Source organism: Bison bison, unplaced genomic scaffold (genome assembly GCF_000754665.1).
Source record: "Bison bison bison isolate TAMUID 2011002044 unplaced genomic scaffold, Bison_UMD1.0 scf7180017851104, whole genome shotgun sequence".
Taxonomy (NCBI): domain Eukaryota; kingdom Metazoa; phylum Chordata; class Mammalia; order Artiodactyla; family Bovidae; genus Bison; species Bison bison.
The window spans coordinates 21,399-30,136 of record NW_011481677.1 but is presented as its reverse complement, the minus strand read 5'-3'; the positions used below and the strand labels follow the sequence as shown (position 1 = coordinate 30,136).

The following is an 8,738-nucleotide window of genomic DNA, read 5'->3' as shown; positions in this document are numbered from 1 at the left end:
GGACAGGGGAGCCTGGCAGGCCACAGTCCATGGGGTCACAAAGAATCAGAATGATTGAGCGACTAAGACATGCATACACATAATCTGATAATCTAGTTTATGGGACACAATAATAGCTCAGTTCAGTCGCTCAGTCGTGTCCGACTCTTTGTGACCCCATGAATTGCAGCACGTCAGGCCTCCCTGTCCATCATCAACTCCCAGAGTTCACTCAGACTCGTGTCCATTGAGTCAGTGATGCCATCCAGCCATCTCATCCTCTGTCGTCCCCTTCTCCTCCTGTCCCCAATCCCTCCCAGCATCAGAGTCTTTTCCAATGAGTCAACTCTTTGCATGAGGTGGCCAAAGTACTGGAGTTTCAGCTCAGTATCTCTTTTATAATTGCAAATATTTTATATTGAGGACTAAATAACAGCTCTGAACTTGTGATGTAAGTAGAAAACTCTCAAATGGCTTGGAAAAAACCATCATGAATCCAGGGAATATAATACCCAATATTTTATACTAAAGGAGAAAAGTTATCCCCCTTTTTGAAGACAGGGATAGTTATTTCTAGAAACTGGTGATTGTGTCCCCACCACAAATCAAAGATTTGAAGACACATGTGACCTATTTAAGAAAAATCTTCAATAATATACTTTTGAGAAAATTTGAACTCAAGGATGTGATGAGGTGCTAGGAGGCTTAAAGTGCTTTGGAAGCAGGAGAATTACTGGAGAAGGAGTAGTAAAAACTGAATTCACCTAACTTATAAAGCAGTCTTCTACAAACAGAGAATCAGCAGGGAAAAGAAAAAAAAAAAAAAATCCGTTCTGCCCAGACCAGTGTCTCCAAAGGAAGTCCCGTACTTATAGATTGGAGTCACAGAAGGAAAACATGTTTAATGAGCTGACATAAAGGCAATGGCAACCCACTCCAGTACTCCTGCCTGGAAAATCCCATGGATGGAGGAGCCTGGTAGGCTGCAGTCCATGGGGTCACTAAGGGTCGGATACGACTGAGCGACTTCACTTTCCCTTTTCACTTTCATGCATTGGAGAAGGAAATGGCAACCCACTCCAGTGTTCTTGCTTGGAGAATCCCAGGGATGGTGGAGCCTGGTGGGCTGCCGTCTATGGGGTCACATAGAGTTGGACACGACTGAAGCGACTTAACAGCAGCAGCAACAGGAAGATGTAAATACCTGCTCTCCTGCAGTCCCTTAGCCTGTGCCATAGCTGTTTGACTAGGATGTGATCCTTGCTTTTGCAGCTCTGTATCTGGCTAGAATTCTTCCTGTTGTCTTGTTCGTGGACAAAAGTTTGTTCTGCATCGTCAGTCATTTTCCTTCTACGCAGAAAGCTTGCTCTCAGATTCTGCAGGCAGGAGAGTCCAAGAGCTGAACAGACAGTTTAGGAGAGGGTGAAAGAGGACGTAAGCCAGGAACCTGTACCTGAGGTCACCTAAAGACCACCATAGCATAGCCCAGAGATCACTGTGGTTGTTTGCTGGCTTTCCTTATCTTAGTGTTTATTTATTTATTGTCTAAAAAATAAACTGAACATTGCACTCGGAAATGCAAGTGTTGATGCTGACAATTAAATGGTGTTAATGGAAGTTAAATTAGAAAAAAGAAATGATAGACATAAAATGTTTTCAGTAAAATTAGGCAGTAAGTCTATGAATTGTATTTATTAATGTGCATGTACATGCTTAGTCATTTAGTCATGTTCAGCTCTTTGCAACCCTTTGGACTACAGTCCACCAGGCTCCTCTGTCCAATGGACGTTTCAGGCCAGAATATTGGAGTGGGTTCCTATTTCCTCCTCCAGGGGATGTTCCTGACTCAGAGATTGAACCTGCATCTCCTGTGTCTCCTACATTGCAAGCAGATTCTTTACCTGCTGAGCCATTAGGGAAGCCCATATTTACCAGTAGGAGTAGACAAATAAGGATGAACCTCAAGGAAAACAGAAATCTTCTGCTGCTTCATATAAAACATTTCCAACTTTTGTTGTGTTTTGTGTTTCCTGCTTTGAATTGTTACTTTATTCCTTTTGCTTATTTTTCTTTTAGGATATTCAATCTGCAAGTTCTTTCACATCATAAAGATATAACCATTTCTGTCCTTGGAAAAGAAAATTTTTGCTTTATTATTTTCCTGGGCATCAAGGAGATGTCACTGGATTTGGAAGGTTGCCAAACCAAGGAAGCTTTTCTTCACTGTATTGTCTCAGGATACATTTGGGCTATTGGAAATTTTCTCCCTTAATATTCATTGGTCCATTTAACTTTCGTCTCTATTTTTTTTCTCCTCTCTCTTTCTCATACTCTTAATATTTTTCAAATATAGAGAAGAAAGTGGCCATGTAGAAAAAGAACCCCAAATTTATTGGTCCATTAGAAGTTCATGAACTGGAATTTCTAGGTACCATTTATACATTCTATACAGGAAAGATAATCTGATTTGACCAGCTTGAGATGTCAGAACTCATGGCCTAAGGATGCTGATTGTAGGTAAGTAATGCATGGAGTTACACAGCCCAGGAGTTCTTGTTAGTTCTTGTTAATTCACACCTTGTGGATTGAGAACAATTCTTCAAGCAGAGGCACTTGGGCTTATATAATAAGGGGACTTATAATACAGAGGCAAGAATTCAGTCAAAGATGGTATACTACTAAGGATGTCATCTACTTTAATTCACATGATATTTTTGCAAGAAAATAGAGAATATGTAAGGAGGGAGTCTCTGTGGACTGAAGGTTCAGCTGTAGCAGGGAGGCCACCTTGCTCCTCAGCATGCCTGACACCATCTCTAATCATTCCCCCTCTTTCTTATTCTCTGACCCACTGGCTTCCTTTTTGGGTTTGAACATGTGGAACCAGCATCTTCCTCTAATCCTTTGCAGTGGCTGTTCCCTCTGCAGGCACTCCCTTCTCCTGATACAGTACTAGATTCTTCCCTCTTTTTTTTTGAAGTCTAATGCTCAAATATCTTCTTGTTTGCTTACCTTACCTGAACACTCAGTACAAAATAACACCTCCTACAACTCTCTCCTTCATAACTGGTTTTGTTTTTTCATAACATCTGTCTTCACCTAACATATTATATAATACTTTATTTGCTCATTATCTCTCAACATCCTTGAATTGTGGGATATTTGTTTTTCATCATCTCTACTTATTGCTTGGATCATGTTGGCACTCAATGTGTATTTCTCAAATACATGAAAGAATTTTGCATTAAAGCTGTGTAGAATATATGACCTTTTTGTAAATGTGCTGAGAATGGGACAAAAATCCCTAGTTACAGATAAATTGGGGGTATAGCAGGTGATGCTGGTGGTAAAGAACCTGCAGGAGACTTAAGAGACTGGGGTTTGATCCCTGGGTCAGGAAGATCCCCTGCAGGAGGGCATGGCAACCCACTCCAGTATTTTTGCCTGGAGAATACCATGGACAGAGGAACCTCATAGGCTGCATTGCATGGGGTCTTCACACAAAGTCAGACACAACTGAAGTGGTTTAGTACACATACTCTCAAAGAGAACTTATCTATACATAAAATAGTAAAATCAGTTTCTTGATGTCACAATAGATATTGTAGTAGTTCAGATATGTGACTTATTCCCATATGTGTGAAAAGTAATTATGTTATTTTCCTTTCTCCTGGTAGTCAACTCCAGCACATGGAACCAGGGAACAACACACAAAATTTTAAATTTCTTCTTCTCAGATTCTCAGAGGCACCAGAACTGCAGCCCCTCGCATTTGGGATTTTCCTCTCCATGTACCTGATAACTGTGTTTGGAAACCTGGTCGTCATCCTGGCCCTATGCTCAGACCCTCAATTCCACACCACCATATACTTCTTCGTCTCCAACCTGTCTTTTGTAGACATCTGTCTCACCTCTATCACGATCCCAAAGATGCTGATGAATATTCAGACTGAGAGAAAAGCCATAACCTATGAAGGCTGCATCGCCCAGATGTAGTTTTACGTACTTTTTGCAACATTAGATGACTTCCTGATGACTGTGATGGCCTGTGACTGGTTTGTGGCCATCTGCCACCCCCTGCACTACACAGTCATCATGAGCCCTCGGCTCTGTGGACTACTGTGTCTGGTACCCTTGGCTCTGTGGACTACTGTGTCTGGTACCCTGGGTAGTGACTGCCATGTTTTCCTTGTTACACAGATTAATGGTGTTGCAATTGTCCTTCTGTCCAGATTTGGAAATTCCCCACTTTTTCTGTGAACTCTATCAGGTGATACAACTTTCCAGTTCTGATACTTTTCTTAATAACATGATGATCTGTCTTGCAACTTTCCTACTGGGTAGTGGTCCTTTTGCTGGGATCCTTTACACTTACTCTAAAATAGTTTCCTGCTCAGGGGCAGTATAAAGGATTTTCCACCTGTGCATCTCAGCTCTCAGTTGTCTCCTTGTCTTATTGTACAAGCCTAGGATTGTACCTTAGCTCTGCTGCTACCTATAGCTCACATTCAAGCGCAATAGCCTGCGTGATGTACACTGTGGTCACACCCATGTTGAACCCTTTCATCTAAAATTTGCTCCTTCTGTAACCCTGTTACCTGGAAGGGTTAATTTTGATAATTCTGGATCTGTTTCTCTGGCTTTCACTCCTGTTTTGCTGTTTCTGTTATTACATGCATACACCATGGCATGCCTCAGTGAACCCTGCCCCGCCCTTGTTGCTGTTCAGTGTCTAAGTTGTGACACACACTTTGCAACCCCTTGGTCTGCAGCACACCAGGCTTCCCTGTTACGTTCTGTTATGGTGCATAACAACATATAAATATCTCTCTTATAATTACAAGCATTTTATAATGAGGGACTAAATGATAGCTCATAACTTCTGATATAACTGGGAAATGTCTTAGTGGCTTGGAAAGCTATCATGAATCCAGATAATATAACGTCCAATTTTTATATTTAAAATATACACAAAATTACTTTGTCTTTGATGAAGTGAGTAGAAATTTTTAGAGATTTCAAGGGTTATGTCCCCGCCACCAATCAAAGCTTTGAAGACCCATGTGACTCAGTCAAGACAAATTCTTAATATTACACTTTTGAGAGAATTTGAACTCAGGGATGTGATGAGGTCCTGGGAGGCTTAGAGCTTTGGAAGCAGGAAAGTTAAAGGAGAAGGAGTGATAAAAACCGAATTCACCTAACTTATAATGCAGTCTCTTAGGAACAGAGAATCAACAGAATAAAGAGTCCGTTCTGTCCAGCCCCGTGTCCTTAAGGGAAATCACATATTTAGAGTAACAAAGGATAAACATGCCTAATGAGCCGACACAGGAAGCTGTCAATATTTCCTCTGCTGCAGTCCCTCAGCCTGTGCTGCTTTGGTTGGACAGGATGTAGTTGTTGCTTTTGCAGACCTAAATCTCACTGAGAAACCCATACTTGATCTCTTCTTGTTGTCTTGTAATTAGACACAACTTGGGGCTGCATCAACTATTTAGGGGAGAATTTGGACTTCCACACAGAAGCCTTCTCTCAAAGTTTCCAAGCAGGTGAGTCTGAGAGCTCCACAGATACTACAGGAGAGGATCAGTGAGGAGAGAAGCCAAGAACATGTACCTGAGGTCACCTGTGAGGCAGTCTAACATACACAGGTACCAGAAATCACTACAGTCTTTTGTTGGCTTTCCTAATAATTTAATGTATTTATTTATAATGGTCAGAAATAAAATTGAACATTGCATTCCAAAATGCAATTTTCTATGTTGACAATTAAATGGTAATAGTGGGAGTTCAATTAAAAGAATAAATGGGAAACATAAAATACTTTTATGAAAAGTACATCATAAATCCCCAGAGATCAATAATCAACAGGAGTAGACAAATACGGTATTACTCATGAAAGGTTATACAGAGAATTAAGGCCACTTTTTTAATTGTAATATGGGATATATTAGACTATATTTCCACTTGAAGAAGGTAGACCTAGACCAATGAATGCTTGTAAATACTTCCCTGCAAGAACAGAGTATGAAATGTACATACCCAGATGTCTTTGCTCAACTCTGGGCATTTACATTAAAAAATCTTTATTTCATTGGTGAGAGTATGCTAATGAGTTTCACTTTGCAATTGCTTTTTAATTTAATTTATTTTTTTAACACCAAAAGCATTTTGTATTGGGGTATACCAAGTTAACAATATCGTGATAGTTTCAGGTGAATAGTGAAGGGAATCAGCTACACATGGACATTTATCCATTCTCCCTCAAAACCCCGTCCTATCCAGGCTGCACAGAACATTGAGCAGAGTTCCATGTGCTATACAATAGGTTTTAAGTGGTTATCGATTTGAAATATAGCAATGTGTACATGACCTTCCCAAAGCTCTTAACTATCCCTTCCTCCTGGCAACCGTGAGTTTGTTTCTTAAGTTGGTGAGTCTTTTTCTGTTTTGTGAGGCTGAATATATTTGTGTGCTTGTTAGCCATTCAGAGTTTATTTAAACAAACAAACAAAAAAAGCTCATAGAAATCTGTTGTTTTATATAGTAGTGCCAGTGTGCTGTTATTCTTTTTTTTTTGTTCTTTGAGACAAAGAATTGTTTCTTTACACAAAACAGACTGTTTGCCATTTAGTTCTTTTATATGTGTGCATACTCAGTCATTTCAGTCATGTCTGACTCTTTGCGACCCCATGCACTGTAACCCACCAGTCTCCTCTGTTTGTGAAATTTCCCAGGCAAGAACACTGGAGTGGGTTGCAATTCCCTCCTCCAGGCGATCTTCCCCACCTTGGAATCTAATCTCCTGCATTGTAGGTGGATTCTTTACCCAGTGATCCACCTGGGAGTCCCCCAGTTCTTTTTTTTTTTAAATTTTATTTTATTTTTAAACTTTACATAATTGTATTAGTTTTGCCAAATATCAAAATGAATCCACCACAGGTATACATGTGTTTCCCATCCTGAACCCTCCTCCCTCCTCCCTCCCCATACCATCCCTCTGGGTCATCCCAGTGCTCTAGCCCCAAGCATCCAGTATCGTGCATAGAACCTGGACTGGCATCTCGTTTCATACATGATATTTTTCATGTTTCAATAGATATGTATGATATATTTGTGGGGATTGTATAAAAGTTTATTAATTTTGTTTGCCAAATCTATCATTCATAGTATTCTCTTCATTGTTTTTAAAAAAGAATTTAAGTTATAGTTGACATATAAAATGTATTTGTTGCTGCTGTACAGCACAATGAATCAATATTTGTTCATATTGCTAAATGACCACCACAATAAATCTAACTAGCATTTGTCAGCATGCGTAGTGCAATTGCAATTTTTTTGTGATGAGAGCTTTTGGGATCTACTGTTCCTTAGCAACTTTCAAATATGCAATAGAGTATTATTGACTGTTAGTCACAGTACTATACATTATATCCCTTCCATTGTTTTTTTATTGTTCAGTTCAGTTCAGTCACGCAGTTGTGTCCAACTCTTTGCGACCCCATGAACTGCAGCACACCAGGCCTCCCTATCCATCACCAACACCCAGAGTTCACTCAAACTCATGTCCATCGAGTCAGTGATGCCATCCAGCCATCTCATCCTCTGTTGTCCCCTTCTTATTCTGCCCCCAATCCCTCCCAGCATCAGAGTCTTTTCCAATGAGTCAACTCTTCGCATGAGGTGGCCAAAATACTGGAGTTTCAGCTTTAGCATCATTGATTCCAAAGAAATCCCAGGGCTGATCTCCTTTAGGATGGACTGGTTGGATCTCCTTGCAGTCCAAGGGACTCTCAAGAGTCTTCTCCAACACCATAGTTAAAAAGCTCAACTCCAGAAAAATAAAAAGCATCAATTCTTAAGCCCACAGCTTTCTTCACAGTCCAACTCTCACATCCATACATGATGACTGGAAAAAACATAGCCTTGACTAGATGAACCTTTGTTGGCAAAGTAATATCTCTGCTTTTGAATATTCTATGTAGATTGGTCCTAACTTTCCTTCCAAGGAGTAAGCATCTTTTAATTTCATGGCTCCATTCACTATCTGCAGTGATTTTGGAGCCCAGAAACATAAAGTCAGCCACTGTTTCCCCATCTATTTCCCATGAAGTGATGGGACCAGATGCCATGATCTTCATTTTCTGAATGTTGAGCTTTACTCTCCTCTTTCACTTTCATCAAGAGGCTTTTTAGTTCCTCTTCACTTTCTGCCATAAGGGTGGTGTCATCTGCATATCTGAGGTTATCGATATTTCTCGTGGCAATCTTGATTCCAACTTGTGCTTCTTCCAGCCCAGCATTTCTCATGATGTACTCTGCATAGAAGTTAAATAAGCATGGTGACAATATACAGCTTTGACATACTCCTTTTCCTTTTTGGAACCAGTCTGTTGTTCCATGTCCAGGTCTAACTGTTGCTTCCTGACCTGCATATAGATTTCTCAAGAGGCAGGTCAAGTGGTCTGGTATTCCCATCTCTTTCAGAATTTTCCACAGTTTATTGTGATCCACAAAGTCAAAGGCTTTGGTATAGTCAATAAAGCATAAATAGATGTTTTCCTGGAACTCTTGCTTTTTCTGTGATCCAACGGATGTTGGCAATTTGATCTCTGGTTCCTCTGCCTTTTCTAAAACCAGCTTGAACATCTGGAAGTTCATGGTTCACATATTGCTGAAGCCTGCCTTGAAGAATTTTGACCATTACTTTACTAGCGTGTGAGATGAGTGCAATTGTGTAGTAGTTTGAACATTCT

At 40.2% G+C, this 8,738-nt stretch overlaps 1 pseudogene; it reads left to right on the top strand.

Moving 5' to 3' along the window:
- The first annotated feature begins 3,669 nt into the window (after positions 1-3,669).
- On the top strand, positions 3,670-4,550 carry LOC104995953 (annotated as a pseudogene).
- The last annotated feature ends 4,188 nt before the right edge of the window (positions 4,551-8,738 follow it).